Source organism: Schistocerca serialis, unplaced genomic scaffold (genome assembly GCF_023864345.2).
Source record: "Schistocerca serialis cubense isolate TAMUIC-IGC-003099 unplaced genomic scaffold, iqSchSeri2.2 HiC_scaffold_1351, whole genome shotgun sequence".
Classification (NCBI taxonomy): Eukaryota; Metazoa; Arthropoda; class Insecta; order Orthoptera; family Acrididae; genus Schistocerca; species Schistocerca serialis.
Genome location: NW_026047571.1, coordinates 5,534,196 through 5,553,955, shown reverse-complemented (window position 1 = coordinate 5,553,955; position 19,760 = coordinate 5,534,196).

Sequence of the window (19,760 nt, the reverse complement as noted above, 5' to 3'; positions counted from 1 at the left end):
GTCATTTCGAAAACAAATGTTGAAAACGTTATGTTTTCTGCGGTTTTTACTACGAATTACCACTTCTCGCTTTTTCTCGTGTAATGTGGCTGCCAGAGTTCGGTTCATGCAAAATCTTAAGGTCCTAGGTCAACCACAAGGCAGCAAAAGCAGCAAAAAACAGAATTTTCAAAAACTAAAACTTGAATTTCTGTGCCTCTTTCTTGGTGACTGCAACAACTTAGAAGCTTCTACCTCGTACAGAGTGGTGCGACCGCAAACGTCATCACGCTGCATTAGTTGCCAGACAATAAATGTAAACGTTTCTGAGAGTAATGCGTCCAATGTGAAGATTTTCAGTTACGTCGATACGAAAACAAATGTTGTAAACGTTATGTTTTCTGCGGTTATTACTACGAAGTACCACTTCTCGCTTTTTCTCGTGTAATGTGGCTGCCAGAGTTCGGTTCATGCAAAATCTTAAGGTCGTAGGTCAACTACAAGGCATTAAAAGCAGCCAAAAACTGAATTTTCAAAAACTAAAACTTGAATTTCTGTGCCTCTTTCTTGGTGACTGCAACAACTTAGAAGCTTCTACTTCGTACAGAGTGGTGCGACCGCAAACGTCATCACGCTGCATTAGTTGCCAGACGATAAATGTAAACGTTTCTGAGAGTAATGCGTCCAATGTGAAGATTTTCAGTTACGTCGATACGAAAACAAATGTTGAAAACGTTATGTTTTCTGCGGTTTTTACTACGAATTACCACTTCTCGCTTTTTCTCGTGTAATGTGGCTGCCAGAGTTCGGTTCATGCAAAATCTTAAGGTCCTAGGTCAACTACAAGGCAGCAAAAGCAGTCAAAAACTGAATTTTCAAAAACTAAAACTTGAATTTCTGTGCCTCTTTCTTGATGACTGCAACAACTTAGAAGCTTCTACTTCGTACAGAGTGGTGCGACCGCAAACGTCATCACGCTGCATTAGTTGCCAGACGATAAATGTAAACGTTTCTGAGAGTAATGCGTCCAATGTGAAGATTTTCAGTTACTTTGATACGAAAACAAATGTTGAAAACGTTATGTTTTCCGCGGTTTTTACTACGAATTACCACTTCTCGCTTTTTCTCGTGTAATGTGGCTGCCAGAGTTCGGTTCATGCAAAATCTTAAGGTCCTAGGTCAACTACAAGGCAGCAAAAGCAGCCAAAAACTGAATTTTCAAAAACTAAAACTTGAATTTCTGTGCCTCTTTCTTGGTGACTGCAACAACTTAGAAGCTTCTACTTCGTACAGAGTGGAGCGACCGCAAACGTCATCACGCTGCATTAGTTGCCAGACGATAGTTGTAAACGTTTCTGAGAGAAATGCGTCCAATGTGAAGATTTTTCAGTTACGTCGATACGAAATTAAATGTTGAAAACGTTATGTTTTCTGCGGTTTTTACTACGAATTACCACTTCTCGCTTTTTCTCGTGTAATGTGGCTGCCAGAGTTCGGTTCATGCAAAATCTTAAGGTCCTAGGTCAACTACAAGGCAGCAAAAGCAGCCAAAAACTGAATTTTCAAAAACTAAAGCTTGAATTTCTGTGCCTCTTTCTTGGTGACTGCAACAACTTAGAAGCTTCTACTTCGTACAGAGTGGTGCGACCGCAAACGTCATCACGCGGCATTAGTTGCCAGACGATAAATGTAAACGTTTCTGAGAGTAATGCGTCCAATGTGAAGATTTTCAGTTACGTTATTTCGAAAACAAATGTTGAAAACGTTATGTTTTCTGCGGTTTTTACTACGAATTACCACTTCTCGCTTTTTCTCGTGTAATGTGGCTGCCAGAGTTCGGTTCATGCAAAATCGTAAGGTCCTAGGTCAACTACAAGGCAGCAAAAGCAGCCAAAAACTGAATTTTCAAAAACTAAAACTTGAACTTCTGTGCCTCTTTCTTGGTGACTGCAACAACTTAGAAGCTTCTACTTCGTACAGAGTGGTGCGACCGCAAACGTCATCACGCTGCATTAGTTGCCAGACCATAAATGTAAACGTTTCTGAGAGTAATGCGTCCAATGTGAAGATTTTCAGTTACGTCATTTCGAAAACAAATGTTGAAAACGTTATGTTTTCTGCGGTTTTTACTACGAATTACCACTTCTCGCTTTTTCTCGTGTAATGTGGCTGCCAGAGTTCGGTTCATGCAAAATCTTAAGGTCCTAGGTCAACTACAAGGCAGCAAAAGCAGCCAAAAACTGAATTTTCAAAAACTAAAACTTTAATTTCTGTGCCTCTTTCTTGGTGACTGCAACAACTTAGAAGCTTCTACTTCGTACAGAGTGGTGCGACCGCAAACGTCATCACACGGCATTAGTTGCCAGACGATAAATGTAAACGTTTCTGAGAGTAATGCGTCCAATGTGAAGATTTTCAGTTACGTCATTTCGAAAACAAATGTTGAAAACGTTATGTTTTCTGCGGTTTTTACTACGGATTACCACTTCTCGCTTTTTCTCGTGTAATGTGGCTGCCACAGTTCGGTTCATGCAAAATCTTAAGGTCCTAGGTCAACTACAAGGCAGCAAAAGCAGCCAAAAACTGAATTTTCAAAAACTAAAACTTGAATTTCTGTGCCTCTTTCTTGGTGACTGCAACAACTTAGAAGCTTCTACTTCGTACAGAGTGGTGCGACCGCAAACGTCATCACGCTGCATTAGTTGCCAGACGATAAATGTAAACGTTTCTGAGAGTAATGCGTCCATTGTGAAGAATTTCAGTTACGTCCATACGAAAACAATGTAGAAAACGTTATGTTTTCTGCGGTTTTTACTACGAAGTACCACTTCTCGCTTTTTCTCGTGTAATGTGGCTGCCAGAGTTCGGTTCATGCAAAATCTTAAGGTCCTAGGTCAACTACAAGGCAGCAAAAGCAGCCAAAAACTGAATTTTCAAAAACTAAAACTTGAATTTCTGTGCCTCTTTCTTGGTGACTGCAACAACTTAGAAGCTTCTACCTCGTACAGAGTGGTGCGACCGCAAACGTCATCATGCTGCATTAGTTGCCAGACGATAAATGTAAACGTTTCTGAGAGTAATGCGTCCAATGTGAAGATTTTCAGTTACGTCGATACGAAAGCAAATGTTGAAAACGTTATGTTTTCTGCGGTTTTTACTACGAATTACCACTTCTCGCTTTTTCTCGTGTAATGTGGCTGCCAGAGTTCGGTTCATGCAAAATCTTAAGGTCCTAGGTCAACTACAAGGCAGCAAAAGCAGCCAAAAACTGAATTTTCAAAAACTAAAACTTGAAATTCTGTGCCTCTTTCTTGGTGACTGCAACAACTTAGAAGCTTCTACTTCGTACAGAGTGGTGCGACCGCAAACGTCATCACGCGGCATTAGTTGCCAGACGATAAATGTAAACGTTTGTGAGAGTAATGCGTCCAATGTGAAGATTTTCAGTTACGTCGATACGAAAACAAATGTTGAAAACGTTATGTTTTCTGCGGTTTTTACTACGAATTACCACTTCTCGCTTTTTCTCGTGTAATGTGGCTGCCACAGTTCGGTTCATGCAAAATCTTAAGGTCCTAGGTCAACTACAAGGCAGCAAAAGCAGCCAAAAACTGAATTTTCAAAAACTAAAACTTGAATTTCTGTGCCTCTTTCTTGGTGACTGCAACAACTTAGAAGCTTCTACTTCGTACAGAGTGGTGCGATCGCAAACGTCATCACGCTGCATTAGTTGCCAGACGATAAATGTAAACGTTTCTGAGAGTAATGCGTCCAATGTGAAGATTTTCAGTTACGTCATTTCGAAAACAAATGTTGAAAACGTTATGTTTTCTGCGGTTTTTACTACGAATTACCACTTCTCGCTTTTTCTCGTGTAATGTGGCTGCCAGGGTTCGGTTCATGCAAAATCTTAAGGTCCTAGGTCAACTACAAGGCAGCAAAAGCAGCCAAAAACTGAATTTTCAAAAACTAAAACTTGAATTTCTGTGCCTCTTTCTTGGTGACTGCAACATCTTAGAAGCTTCTACTTCGTACAGAGTGGTGCAACCGCAAACGTCATCACGCGGCATTAGTTGCCAGACGATAAATGTAAACGTTTCTGAGAGTAATGCGTCCAATGTGAAGATTTTCAGTTACGTCGTTTCGAAAACAAATGTTGAAAACGTTATGTTTTCTGCGGTTTTTGCTACGAATTACCACTTCTCGCTTTTTCTCGTGTAATGTGGCTGCCAGAGTTCGGTTCATGCAAAATCTTAAGGTCCTAGGTCAACTACAAGGCAGCAAAAGCAGCCAAAAACTGAATTTTCAGAAACTAAAACTTGAATTTCTGTGCCTCTTTCTTGGTGACTGCAACAACTTCGAAGCTTCTACTTCGTACAGAGTGGTGCGACCGCAAACGTCATCACGCTGCATTAGTTGCCAGACAATAAATGCAAACGTTTCTGAGAGTAATGCGTCCAATGTGAAGATTTTCAGTTACGTCGATACGAAAACAAATGTTGAAAACGTTATGTTTTCTGCGGTTTTTACTACGAATTACCACTTCTCGCTTTTTCTCGTGTAATGTGGCTGCCAGAGTTCGGTTCATGCAAAATCTTAAGGTCCTAGGTCAACTACAAGGCAGTAAAAGCAGCCAAAAACTGAATTTTCAAAAACTAAAACTTGAATTTCTGTGCCTCTTTCTTGGTGACTGCAACAACTTAGAAGCTTCTACCTCGTACAGAGTGGTGCGACCGCAAACGTCATCACGCTGCATTAGTTGCCAGACGATAAATGTAAACGTTTCTGAGAGTAATGCGTCCAATGTGAAGATTTTTAGTTACGTCGATACGAAAACAAATGTTGTAAACGTTATGTTTTCTGCGGTTATTACTACGAAGTACCACTTCTCGCTTTTTCTCGTGTAATGTGGCTGCCAGAGTTCGGTTCATGCAAAATCTTAAGGTCCTAGGTCAACTACAAGGCAGTAAAAGCAGCCAAAAACTGAATTTTCAAAAACTAAAACTTGAATTTCTGTGCCTCTTTCTTGGTGACTGCAACAACTTAGAAGCTTCTACTTCGTACAGAGTTGTGCGACCGCAAACGTCATCACGCTGCATTAGTTGCCAGACGATAAATGTAAACGTTTCTGAGAGTAATGCGTCCAATGTGAAGATTTTCAGTTACGTCATTTCGAAAACAAATGTTGAAAACGTTATGTTTTCTGCGGTTTTTGCTACGAATTACCACTTCTCGCTTTTTCTCGTGTAATGTGGCTGCCAGAGTTCGGTTCATGCAAAATCTTAAGGTCCTAGGTCAACTACAAGGCAGCAAAAGCAGCCAAAAACTGAATTTTCAGAAACTAAAACTTGAATTTCTGTGCCTCTTTCTTGGTGACTGCAACAACTTAGAAGCTTCTACTTCGTACAGAGTGGTGCGACCGCAAACGTCATCACGCTGCATTAGTTGCCAGACGATAAATGTAAACGTTTCTGAGAGTAATGCGTCCAATGTGAAGATTTTCAGTTACGTCATTTCGAAAACAAATGTTGAAAACGTTATGTTTTCTGCGGTTTTTGCTACGAATTACCACTTCTCGCTTTTTCTCGTGTAATGTGGCTGCCAGAGTTCGGTTCATGCAAAATCTTAAGGTCCTAGGTCAACTACAAGGCAGCAAAAGCAGCCAAAAACTGAATTTTCAGAAACTAAAACTTGAATTTCTGTGCCTCTTTCTTGGTGACTGCAACAACTTAGAAGCTTCTACTTCGTACAGAGTGGTGCGACCGCAAACGTCATCACGCTGCATTAGTTGCCAGACGATAAATGTAAACGTTTCTGAGAGTAATGCGTCCAATGTGAAGATTTTCAGTTACGTCGATACGAAAACAAATGTTGAAAACGTTATGTCTGCGGTTTTTACTACGAATTACCACTTCTCGCTTTTTCCCGTGTAATGTGGCTGCCAGAGTTCGGTTCATGCAAAATCTTAAGGTCCTAGGTCAACTACAAGGCAGCAAAAGCAGCCAAAAACTGAATTTTCAAAAACTAAAACTTGAATTTCTGGGCCTCTTTCTTTCTGACTGCAACAACTTAGAAGCTTCTACCTCGTACAGAGTGGTGCGACCGCAAACGTCATCACGCTGCATTAGTTGCCAGACGATAAATGTAAACGTTTCTGAGAGTAATGCGTCCAATGTGAAGATTTTCAGTTACGTCGATACGAAAACAAATGTTGTAAACGTTATGTTTTCTGCGATTATTACTACGAAATACCACTTCTCGCTTTTTCTCGTGTAATGTGGCTGCCAGAGTTCGGTTCATGCAAAATCTTAAGGTCCTAGGTCAACTACAAGTCAGTAAAAGCAGCCAAAAACTGAATTTTCAAAAACTAAAACTAGAATTTCTGTGCCTCTTTCTTGGTGACTGCAACAACTTAGAAGCTTCTACCTCGTACACAGTGGTGCGACCGCAAACGTCATCACGCTGCATTAGTTGCCAGACGATAAATGTAAACGTTTCTGAGAGTAATGCGTCCAATGTGAAGATTTTCAGTTACGTCGATACGAAAACAAATGTTGTAAACTTTATGTTTTCTGCGGTTATTACTACGAAATACCACTTCTCGCTTTTTCTCGTGTAATGTGGCTGCCAGAGTTCGGTTCATGCAAAATCTTAAGGTCCTAGGTCAACTACAAGGCAGTAAAAGCAGCCAAAAACTGAATTTTCAAAAACTAAAACTTGAATTTCTGTGCCTCTTTCTTGGTGACTGCAGCAACTGAGAAGCTTCTACTTCGTACCGAGTGGTGCGACCGCAAACGTCATCACGCTGCATTAGTTGCCAGACGATAAATGTAAACGTTTGTGAGAGTAATGCGTCCAATGTGAAGATTTTCAGTTACGTCGATACGAAAACAAATGTTGAAAACGTTATGTTTTCTGCGGTTTTTACTACGAATTACCACTTCTCGCTTTTTCTCGTGTAATGTGGCTGCCAGAGTTCGGTTCATGCAAAATCTTAAGGTCCTAGGTCAACTACAAGGCAGCAAAAGCAGCCAAAAACTGAATTTTCAAAAACTAAAACTTGAATTTCTGTGCCTCTTTCTTGGTGACTGCAACAACTTAGAAGCTTCTACTTCGTACAGAGTGGAGCGACCGCAAACGTCATCACGCTGCATTAGTTGCCAGACGATAAATGTAAACGTTTCTGAGAGTAATGCGTCCAATGTGAAGATTTTCAGTTACGTCGATACGAAAAGAAATGTTGAAAACGTTATGTTTTCTGCGGTTTTTACTACGAATTACCACTTCTCTCTTATTCTCGTGTAATGTGGCTGCCAGAGTTCGGTTCATGCAAAATCTTAAGGTCCTAGGTCAACTACAAGGCAGCAAAAGGAGCCAAAAACTGAATTTTCAAAAACTAAAACTTGAATTTCTGTGCCTCTTTCTTGGTGGCTGCAACAACTTAGAAGCTTCTACTTCGTACAGAGTGGTGCGACCGCAAACGTCATCACGCTGCATTAGTTGCCAGACGATAAATGTAAACGTTTCTGAGAGTAATGCGTCCAATGTGAAGATTTTCAGTTACGTCGATACGAAAACAAATGTTGAAAACGTTATGTTTTCTGCGGTTTTTGCTACGAATTACCACTTCTCGCTTTTTCTCTTGTAATGTGGCTGCCAGAGTTCGGTTCATGCAAAATCTTAAGGTCCTAGGTCAACTACAAGGCAGCAAAAGCAGCCAAAAACTGAATTTTCAGAAACTAAAACTTGAATTTCTGTGCCTCTTTCTTGGTGACTGCAACAACTTAGAAGCTTCTACTTCGTACAGAGTGGTGCGACCGCAAACGTCATCACGCTGCATTAGTTGCCAGACGATAAATGTAAACGTTTCTGAGAGTAATGCGTCCAATGTGAAGATTTTCAGTTACGTCGATACGAAAACAAATGTTGAAAACGTTATGTTTTCTGCGGTTTTTACTACGAATTACCACTTCTCGCTTTTTCTCGTGTAATGTGGCTGCCAGAGTTCGGTTCATGCAAAATCTTAAGGTCCTAGGTCAACTACGAGGCAGCAAAAGCACCCAAAAACTGAATTTTCAAAAACTAAAGCTTGAATTTCTGTGCCTCTTTCTTGGTGACTGCAACAACTTAGAAGCTTCTACTTCGTACAGAGTGGTGCGACCGCAAACGTCATCACGCGGCATTAGTTGCCAGACGATAAATGTAAACGTTTCTGAGAGTAATGCGTCCAATGTGAAGATTTTCAGTTACGTTATTTCGAAAACAAATGTTGACAACGTTATGTTTTCTGCGTTTTTTACTACGAATTACCACTTCTCGCTTTTTCTCGTGTAATGTGGCTGCCAGAGTTCGGTTCATGCAAAATCTTAAGGTCCTAGGACAACTACAAGGCAGCAAAAGCAGCCAAAAACTGAATTTTCAAAAACTAAATTTGAATTTCTGTGCCTCTTTCTTGGTGACTGCAACAACTTAGAAGCTTCTACTTCGTACAGAGTGGTGCGCCCGCAAACGTCATCACGCGGCATTAGTTGCCAGACAATAAACGTAAACGTTTCTGAAAGTAATGCGTCCAATGTGAAGATTTACAGTTACGTCATTTCGAAAACAAATGTTGAAAACGTTATGTTTTCTGCGGTTTTTACTACGAATTGCCACTTCTCGCTTTTTCTCGTGTAATGTGGCTGCCAGAGTTCGGTTCATGCAAAATCTTAAGGTCCTAGGTCAACTACAAGGCAGCAAAAGCAGCCAAAAAATGAATTTTCAAAAACTAAAACTTGAATTTCTGTGCCTCTATCTTGGTGACTGCAACAACTTAGAAGCTTCTACTTCGTACAGAGTGGTGCGACCGCAAACGTCATCACGCTGAATTAGTTGCCAGACGATAAATGGAAACGTTTGTGAGAGTAATGCGTCCAATGTGAAGATTTTCAGTTACGTCGATACGAAAACAAATGTTGAAAACGTTATGTTTTCTGCGGTTTTTACTACGAATTACCACTTCTCGCTTTTTCTCGTGTAATGTGGCTGCCAGAGTTCGGTTCATGCAAAATCTTAAGGTCCTAGGTCAACTACAAGGCAGCAAAAGCACCCAAAAACTGAATTTTCAAAAACTAAAACTTGAATTTCTGTGCCTCTTTCTTGGTGACTGCAACAACTTAGAAGCTTCTACTTCGTACAGAGTGGTGCGATCGCAAACGTCATCACGCTGCATTAGTTGCCAGACGATAAATGTAAACGTTTCTGAGAGTAATGCGTCCAATGTGAAGATTTTCAGTTACGTCATTTCGAAAACAAATGTTGAAAACGTTATGTTTTCTGCGGTTTTTACTACGAATTACCACTTCTCGCTTTTTCTCGTGTAATGTGGCTGCCAGGGTTCGGTTCATGCAAAATCTTAAGGTCCTATGTCAACTACAAGGCAGCAAAAGCAGCCAAAAACTGAATTTTCAAAAACTAAAACTTGAATTTCTGTGCCTCTTTCTTGGTGACTGCAACATCTTAGAAGCTTCTACTTCGTACAGAGTGGTTCGACCGCAAACGTCATCACGCGGCATTAGTTGCCAGACGATAAATGTAAACGTTTCTGAGAGTAATGCGTCCAATGTGAAGATTTTCAGTTACGTCATTTCGAAAACAAATGTTGAAAACGTTATGTTTTCTGCGGTTTTTGCTACGAATTACCACTTCTCGCTTTTTCTCGTGTAATGTGGCTGCCAGAGTTCGGTTCATGCAAAATCTTAAGGTCCTAGGTCAACTACAAGGCAGCAAAAGCAGCCAAAAACTGAATTTTCAGAAACTAAAACTTGAATTTCTGTGCCTCTTTCTTGGTGACTGCAACAACATAGAAGCTTCTACTTCGTACAGAGTGGTGCGACCGCAAACGTCATCACGCTGCATTAGTTGCCAGACAATAAATGCAAACGTTTCTGAGAGTAATGCGTCCAATGTGAAGATTTTCAGTTACGTCATTTCGAAAACAAATGTTGAAAACGTTATGTTTTCTGCGGTTTTTACTACGAATTACCACTTCTCGCTTTTTCTCGTGTAATGTGGCTGCCAGAGTTCGGTTCATGCAAAATCTTAAGGTCCTAGGTCAACTACAAGGCAGTAAAAGCAGCCAAAAACTGAATTTTCAAAAACTAAAACTTGAATTTCTGTGCCTCTTTCTTGGTGACTGCAACAACTTAGAAGCTTCTACCTCGTACAGAGTGGTGCGACCGCAAACGTCATCACGCTGCATTAGTTGCCAGACGATAAATGTAAACGTTTCTGGGAGTAATGCGTCCAATGTGAAGATTTTCAGTTACGTCGATACGAAAACAAATGTTGTAAACGTTATGTTTTCTGCGGTTATTACTACGAAGTACCACTTCTCGCTTTTTCTCGTGTAATGTGGCTGCCAGAGTTCGGTTCATGCAAAATCTTAAGGTCCTAGGTCAACTACAAAGCAGTAAAAGCAGCCAAAAACTGAATTTTCAAAAACTAAAACTTGAACTTCTGTGCCTCTTTCTTGGTGACTGCAACAACTTAGAAGCTTCTACTTCGTACAGAGTGGTGCGACCGCAAACGTCATCACGCTGCATTAGTTGCCAGACGATAAATGTAAACGTTTCTGAGAGTAATGCGTCCAATGTGAAGATTTTCATTTACGTCATTTCGAAAACAAATGTTGAAAACGTTATGTTTTCTGCGGTTTTTGCTACGAATTACCACTTCTCGCTTTTTCTCGTGTAATGTGGCTGCCAGAGTTCGGTTCATGCAAAATCTTAAGGTCCTAGGTCAACTACAAGGCAGCAAAAGCAGCCAAAAACTGAATTTTCAGAAACTAAAACTTGAATTTCTGTGCCTCTTTCTTGGTGACTGCAACAACTTAGAAGCTTCTACTTCGTACAGAGTGGTGCGACCGCAAACGTCATCACGCTGCATTAGTTGCCAGACGATAAATGTAAACGTTTCTGAGAGTAATGCGTCCAATGTGAAGATTTTCAGTTACGTCATTTCGAAAACAAATGTTGAAAACGTTATGTTTTCTGCGGTTTTTGCTACGAATTACCACTTCTCGCTTTTTCTCGTGTAATGTGGCTGCCAGAGTTCGGTTCATGCAAAATCTTAAGGTCCTAGGTCAACTACAAGGCAGCAAAAGCAGCCAAAAACTGAATTTTCAGAAACTAAAACTTGAATTTCTGTGCCTCTTTCTTGGTGACTGCAACAACTTAGAAGCTTCTACTTCGTACAGAGTGGTGCGACCGCAAACGTCATCACGCTGCATTAGTTGCCAGACGATAAATGTAAACGTTTCTGAGAGTAATGCGTCCAATGTGAAGATTTTCAGTTACGTCGATACGAAAACAAATGTTGAAAACGTTATGTCTGCGGTTTTTACTACGAATTACCACTTCTCGCTTTTTCCCGTGTAATGTGGCTGCCAGAGTTCGGTTCATGCAAAATCTTAAGGTCCTAGGTCAACTACAAGGCAGCAAAAGCAGCCAAAAACTGAATTTTCAAAAACTAAAACTTGAATTTCTGGGCCTCTTTCTTTCTGACTGCAACAACTTAGAAGCTTCTACCTCGTACAGAGTGGTGCGACCGCAAACGTCATCACGCTGCATTAGTTGCCAGACGATAAATGTAAACGTTTCTGAGAGTAATGCGTCCAATGTGAAGATTTTCAGTTACGTCGATACGAAAACAAATGTTGTAAACGTTATGTTTTCTGCGATTATTACTACGAAATACCACTTCTCGCTTTTTCTCGTGTAATGTGGCTGCCAGAGTTCGGTTCATGCAAAATCTTAAGGTCCTAGGTCAACTACAAGTCAGTAAAAGCAGCCAAAAACTGAATTTTCAAAAACTAAAACTAGAATTTCTGTGCCTCTTTCTTGGTGACTGCAACAACTTAGAAGCTTCTACCTCGTACACAGTGGTGCGACCGCAAACGTCATCACGCTGCATTAGTTGCCAGACGATAAATGTAAACGTTTCTGAGAGTAATGCGTCCAATGTGAAGATTTTCAGTTACGTCGATACGAAAACAAATGTTGTAAACTTTATGTTTTCTGCGGTTATTACTACGAAATACCACTTCTCGCTTTTTCTCGTGTAATGTGGCTGCCAGAGTTCGGTTCATGCAAAATCTTAAGGTCCTAGGTCAACTACAAGGCAGTAAAAGCAGCCAAAAACTGAATTTTCAAAAACTAAAACTTGAATTTCTGTGCCTCTTTCTTGGTGACTGCAGCAACTTAGAAGCTTCTACTTCGTACCGAGTGGTGCGACCGCAAACGTCATCACGCTGCATTAGTTGCCAGACGATAAATGTAAACGTTTGTGAGAGTAATGCGTCCAATGTGAAGATTTTCAGTTACGTCGATACGAAAACAAATGTTGAAAACGTTATGTTTTCTGCGGTTTTTACTACGAATTACCACTTCTCGCTTTTTCTCGTGTAATGTGGCTGCCAGAGTTCGGTTCATGCAAAATCTTAAGGTCCTAGGTCAACTACAAGGCAGCAAAAGCAGCCAAAAACTGAATTTTCAAAAACTAAAACTTGAATTTCTGTGCCTCTTTCTTGGTGACTGCAACAACTTAGAAGCTTCTACTTCGTACAGAGTGGAGCGACCGCAAACGTCATCACGCTGCATTAGTTGCCAGACGATAAATGTAAACGTTTCTGAGAGTAATGCGTCCAATGTGAAGATTTTCAGTTACGTCGATACGAAAAGAAATGTTGAAAACGTTATGTTTTCTGCGGTTTTTACTACGAATTACCACTTCTCTCTTATTCTCGTGTAATGTGGCTGCCAGAGTTCGGTTCATGCAAAATCTTAAGGTCCTAGGTCAACTACAAGGCAGCAAAAGGAGCCAAAAACTGAATTTTCAAAAACTAAAACTTGAATTTCTGTGCCTCTTTCTTGGTGGCTGCAACAACTTAGAAGCTTCTACTTCGTACAGAGTGGTGCGACCGCAAACGTCATCACGCTGCATTAGTTGCCAGACGATAAATGTAAACGTTTCTGAGAGTAATGCGTCCAATGTGAAGATTTTCAGTTACGTCGATACGAAAACAAATGTTGAAAACGTTATGTTTTCTGCGGTTTTTGCTACGAATTACCACTTCTCGCTTTTTCTCTTGTAATGTGGCTGCCAGAGTTCGGTTCATGCAAAATCTTAAGGTCCTAGGTCAACTACAAGGCAGCAAAAGCAGCCAAAAACTGAATTTTCAGAAACTAAAACTTGAATTTCTGTGCCTCTTTCTTGGTGACTGCAACAACTTAGAAGCTTCTACTTCGTACAGAGTGGTGCGACCGCAAACGTCATCACGCTGCATTAGTTGCCAGACGATAAATGTAAACGTTTCTGAGAGTAATGCGTCCAATGTGAAGATTTTCAGTTACGTCGATACGAAAACAAATGTTGAAAACGTTATGTTTTCTGCGGTTTTTACTACGAATTACCACTTCTCGCTTTTTCTCGTGTAATGTGGCTGCCAGAGTTCGGTTCATGCAAAATCTTAAGGTCCTAGGTCAACTACGAGGCAGCAAAAGCACCCAAAAACTGAATTTTCAAAAACTAAAGCTTGAATTTCTGTGCCTCTTTCTTGGTGACTGCAACAACTTAGAAGCTTCTACTTCGTACAGAGTGGTGCGACCGCAAACGTCATCACGCGGCATTAGTTGCCAGACGATAAATGTAAACGTTTCTGAGAGTAATGCGTCCAATGTGAAGATTTTCAGTTACGTTATTTCGAAAACAAATGTTGACAACGTTATGTTTTCTGCGTTTTTTACTACGAATTACCACTTCTCGCTTTTTCTCGTGTAATGTGGCTGCCAGAGTTCGGTTCATGCAAAATCTTAAGGTCCTAGGACAACTACAAGGCAGCAAAAGCAGCCAAAAACTGAATTTTCAAAAACTAAATTTGAATTTCTGTGCCTCTTTCTTGGTGACTGCAACAACTTAGAAGCTTCTACTTCGTACAGAGTGGTGCGCCCGCAAACGTCATCACGCGGCATTAGTTGCCAGACAATAAACGTAAACGTTTCTGAAAGTAATGCGTCCAATGTGAAGATTTACAGTTACGTCATTTCGAAAACAAATGTTGAAAACGTTATGTTTTCTGCGGTTTTTACTACGAATTGCCACTTCTCGCTTTTTCTCGTGTAATGTGGCTGCCAGAGTTCGGTTCATGCAAAATCTTAAGGTCCTAGGTCAACTACAAGGCAGCAAAAGCAGCCAAAAAATGAATTTTCAAAAACTAAAACTTGAATTTCTGTGCCTCTATCTTGGTGACTGCAACAACTTAGAAGCTTCTACTTCGTACAGAGTGGTGCGACCGCAAACGTCATCACGCTGAATTAGTTGCCAGACGATAAATGGAAACGTTTGTGAGAGTAATGCGTCCAATGTGAAGATTTTCAGTTACGTCGATACGAAAACAAATGTTGAAAACGTTATGTTTTCTGCGGTTTTTACTACGAATTACCACTTCTCGCTTTTTCTCGTGTAATGTGGCTGCCAGAGTTCGGTTCATGCAAAATCTTAAGGTCCTAGGTCAACTACAAGGCAGCAAAAGCACCCAAAAACTGAATTTTCAAAAACTAAAACTTGAATTTCTGTGCCTCTTTCTTGGTGACTGCAACAACTTAGAAGCTTCTACTTCGTACAGAGTGGTGCGATCGCAAACGTCATCACGCTGCATTAGTTGCCAGACGATAAATGTAAACGTTTCTGAGAGTAATGCGTCCAATGTGAAGATTTTCAGTTACGTCATTTCGAAAACAAATGTTGAAAACGTTATGTTTTCTGCGGTTTTTACTACGAATTACCACTTCTCGCTTTTTCTCGTGTAATGTGGCTGCCAGGGTTCGGTTCATGCAAAATCTTAAGGTCCTATGTCAACTACAAGGCAGCAAAAGCAGCCAAAAACTGAATTTTCAAAAACTAAAACTTGAATTTCTGTGCCTCTTTCTTGGTGACTGCAACATCTTAGAAGCTTCTACTTCGTACAGAGTGGTTCGACCGCAAACGTCATCACGCGGCATTAGTTGCCAGACGATAAATGTAAACGTTTCTGAGAGTAATGCGTCCAATGTGAAGATTTTCAGTTACGTCATTTCGAAAACAAATGTTGAAAACGTTATGTTTTCTGCGGTTTTTGCTACGAATTACCACTTCTCGCTTTTTCTCGTGTAATGTGGCTGCCAGAGTTCGGTTCATGCAAAATCTTAAGGTCCTAGGTCAACTACAAGGCAGCAAAAGCAGCCAAAAACTGAATTTTCAGAAACTAAAACTTGAATTTCTGTGCCTCTTTCTTGGTGACTGCAACAACATAGAAGCTTCTACTTCGTACAGAGTGGTGCGACCGCAAACGTCATCACGCTGCATTAGTTGCCAGACAATAAATGCAAACGTTTCTGAGAGTAATGCGTCCAATGTGAAGATTTTCAGTTACGTCATTTCGAAAACAAATGTTGAAAACGTTATGTTTTCTGCGGTTTTTACTACGAATTACCACTTCTCGCTTTTTCTCGTGTAATGTGGCTGCCAGAGTTCGGTTCATGCAAAATCTTAAGGTCCTAGGTCAACTACAAGGCAGTAAAAGCAGCCAAAAACTGAATTTTCAAAAACTAAAACTTGAATTTCTGTGCCTCTTTCTTGGTGACTGCAACAACTTAGAAGCTTCTACCTCGTACAGAGTGGTGCGACCGCAAACGTCATCACGCTGCATTAGTTGCCAGACGATAAATGTAAACGTTTCTGGGAGTAATGCGTCCAATGTGAAGATTTTCGGTTACGTCGATACGAAAACAAATGTTGTAAACGTTATGTTTTCTGCGGTTATTACTACGAAGTACCACTTCTCGCTTTTTCTCGTGTAATGTGGCTGCCAGAGTTCGGTTCATGCAAAATCTTAAGGTCCTAGGTCAACTACAAAGCAGTAAAAGCAGCCAAAAACTGAATTTTCAAAAACTAAAACTTGAATTTCTGTGCCTCTTTCTTGGTGACTGCAACAACTTAGAAGCTTCTACTTCGTACAGAGTGGTGCGACCGCAAACGTCATCACGCTGCATTAGTTGCCAGACGATAAATGTAAACGTTTCTGAGAGTAATGCGTCCAATGTGAAGATTTTCATTTACGTCATTTCGAAAACAAATGTTGAAAACGTTATGTTTTCTGCGGTTTTTGCTACGAATTACCACTTCTCGCTTTTTCTCGTGTAATGTGGCTGCCAGAGTTCGGTTCATGCAAAATCTTAAGGTCCTAGGTCAACTACAAGGCAGCAAAAGCAGCCAAAAACTGAATTTTCAGAAACTAAAACTTGAATTTCTGTGCCTCTTTCTTGGTGACTGCAACAACTTAGAAGCTTCTACTTCGTACAGAGTGGTGCGACCGCAAACGTCATCACGCTGCATTAGTTGCCAGACGATAAATGTAAACGTTTCTGAGAGTAATGCGTCCAATGTGAAGATTTTCAGTTACGTCATTTCGAAAACAAATGTTGAAAACGTTATGTGTTCTGCGGTTTTTGCTACGAATTACCACTTCTCGCTTTTTCTCGTGTAATGTGGCTGCCAGAGTTCGGTTCATGCAAAATCTTAAGGTCCTAGGTCAACTACAAGGCAGCAAAAGCAGCCAAAAACTGAATTTTCAGAAACTAAAACTTGAATTTCTGTGCCTCTTTCTTGGTGACTGCAACAACTTAGAAGCTTCTACTTCGTACAGAGTGGTGCGACTGCAAACGTCATCAGGCTGCATTAGTTGCCAGACGATAAATGTAAACGTTTCTGAGAGTAATGCGTCCAATGTGAAGATTTTCAGTTACGTCGATACGAAAACAAATGTTGAAAACGTTATGTCTGCGGTTTTTACTACGAATTACCACTACTCGCTTTTTCCCGTGTAATGTGGCTGCCAGAGTTCGGTTCACGTAAAATCTTAAGGTCCTAGGTCAACTACAAGGCAGCAAAAGCAGCCAAAAACTGAATTTTCAAAAACTAAAACTTGAATTTCTGTGCCTCTTTCTTGGTGACTGCAACAACTTAGAAGCTTCTACCACGTACAGAGTGGTGCGACCGCAAACGTCATCACGCTGCATTAGTTGCCAGACGATAAATGTAAACGTTTCTGAGAGTAATGCGTCCAATGTGAAGATTTTCAGTTACGTCGATACGAAAACAAATGTTGTAAACGTTATGTTTTCTGCGGTTATTACTACGAAGTACCACTTCTCGCTTTTTCTCGTGTAATGTGGCTGCCAGAGTTCGGTTCATGCAAAATCTTAAGGTCCTAGGTCAACTACAAGTCAGTAAAAGCAGCCAAAAACTGAATTTTCAAAAACTAAAACTTGAATTTCTGTGCCTCTTTCTTGGTGACTGCAACAACTTAGAAGCTTCTACCTCGTACAGAGTGGTGCGACCGCAAACGTCATCACGCTGCATTAGTTGCCAGACGATAAATGTAAACGTTTCTGAGAGTAATGCGTCCAATGTGAAGATTTTCAGTTACGTCGATACGAAAACAAATGTTGTAAACTTTATGTTTTCTGCGGTTATTACTACGTAATACCACTTCTCGCTTTTTCTCGTGTAATGTGGCTGCCAGAGTTCGGTTCATGCAAAATCTTAAGGTCCTAGGTCAACTACAAGGCAGTAAAAGCAGCCAAAAACTGAATTTTCAAAAACTAAAACTTGAATTTCTGTGCCTCTTTCTTGGTGACTGCAGCAACTTAGAAGCTTCTACTTCGTACCGTGTGGTGCGACCGCAAACGTCATCACGCTGCATTAGTTGCCAGACGATAAATGTAAACGTTTCTGAGAGTAATGCGTCCAATGTGAAGATTTTCAGTTACGTCGATACGAAAACAAATGTTGAAAACGTTATGTTTTCTGCGGTTTTTACTACGAATTACCACTTCTCTCTTATTCTCGTGTAATGTGGCTGCCAGAGTTCGGTTCATGCAAAATCTTAAGGTCCTAGGTCAACTACAAGGCAGCAAAAGGAGCCAAAAACTGAATTTTCAAAAACTAAAACTTGAATTTCTGTGCCTCTTTCTTGGTGACTGCAACAACTTAGAAGCTTCTACTTCGTACAGAGTGGTGCGACCGCAAACGTCATCACGCTGCATTAGTTGCCAGACGATAAATGTAAACGTTTCTGAGAGTAATGCGTCCAATGTGAAGATTTTCAGTTACGTCGATACGAAAACAAATGTTGAAAACGTTATGTTTTCTGCGGTTTTTACTACGAATTACCACTTCTCGCTTTTTCTCGTGTAATGTGGCTGCCAGAGTTCGGTTCATGCAAAATCTTAAGGTCCTAGGTCAACTACAAGGCAGTAAAAGCAGCCAAAAACTGAATTTTCAAAAACTAAAACTTGAATTTCTGTGCCTCTTTCTTGGTGACTGCAGCAACTTAGAAGCTTCTACTTCGTACCGAGTGGTGCGACCGCAAACGTCATCACGCTGCATTAGTTGCCAGACGATAAATGTAAACGTTTCTGAGAGTAATGCGTCCAATGTGAAGATTTTCAGTTACGTCGATACGAAAACAAATGTTGAAAACGTTATGTTTTCTGCGGTTTTTACTACGAATTACCACTTCTCTCTTATTCTCGTGTAATGTGGCTGCCAGAGTTCGGTTCATGCAAAATCTTAAGGTCCTAGGTCAACTACAAGGCAGCAAAAGGAGCCAAAAACTGAATTTTCAAAAACTAAAACTTGAATTTCTGTGCCTCTTTCTTGGTGACTGCAACAACTTAGAAGCTTCTACTTCGTACAGAGTGGTGCGACCGCAAACGTCATCACGCTGCATTAGTTGCCAGACGATAAATGTAAACGTTTCTGAGAGTAATGCGTCCAATGTGAAGATTTTCAGTTACGTCATTTCGAAAACAAATGTTGAAAACGTTATGTTTTCTGCGGTTTTTGCTACGAATTACCACTTCTCGCTTTTTCTCTTGTAATGTGGCTGCCAGAGTTCGGTTCATGCAAAATCTTAAGGTCCTAGGTCAACTACAAGGCAGCAAAAGCAGCCAAAAACTGAATTTTCAGAAACTAAAACTTGAATTTCTGTGCCTCTTTCTTGGTGACTGCAACAACTTAGAAGCTTCTACTTCGTACAGAGTGGTGCAACCGCAAACGTCATCACGCTGCATTAGTTGCCAGACGATAAATGTAAACGTTTCTGAGAGTAATGCGTCCAATGTGAAGATTTTCAGTTACGTCGATACGAAAACAAATGTTGAAAACGTTATGTTTTCTGCGGTTTTTACTACGAATTACCACTTCTCGCTTTTTCTCGTGTAATGTGGCTGCCAGAGTTCGTTTCATGCAAAATCTTAAGCTCCTAGGTCAACTACAAGGCAGCAAAAGCAGCCAAAAACTGAATTTTCAATAACTAAAACTTGAATTTCTGTGCCTCTTTCTTGGTGACTGCAACAACTTAGAAGCTTCTACTTCGTCCAGAGTGGAGCGACCGCAAACGTCATCACGCTGCATTAGTTGCCAGACGATAGTTGTAAACGTTTCTGAGAGTAATGCGTCCAATGTGAAGATTTTCAGTTACGTCGATACGAAAACAAATGTTGAAAACGTTATGTTTTCTGCGGTTTTTACTACGAATTACCACTTCTCGCTTTTTCCCGTGTAATGTGGCTGCCAGAGTTCGGTTCATGCAAAATCTTAAGGTCCTAGGTCAACTACAAGGCAGCAAAAGCAGCCAAAAACTGAATTTTCAAAAACTAAAGCTTGAATTTCTGTGCCTCTTTCTTGGTGACTGCAACAAC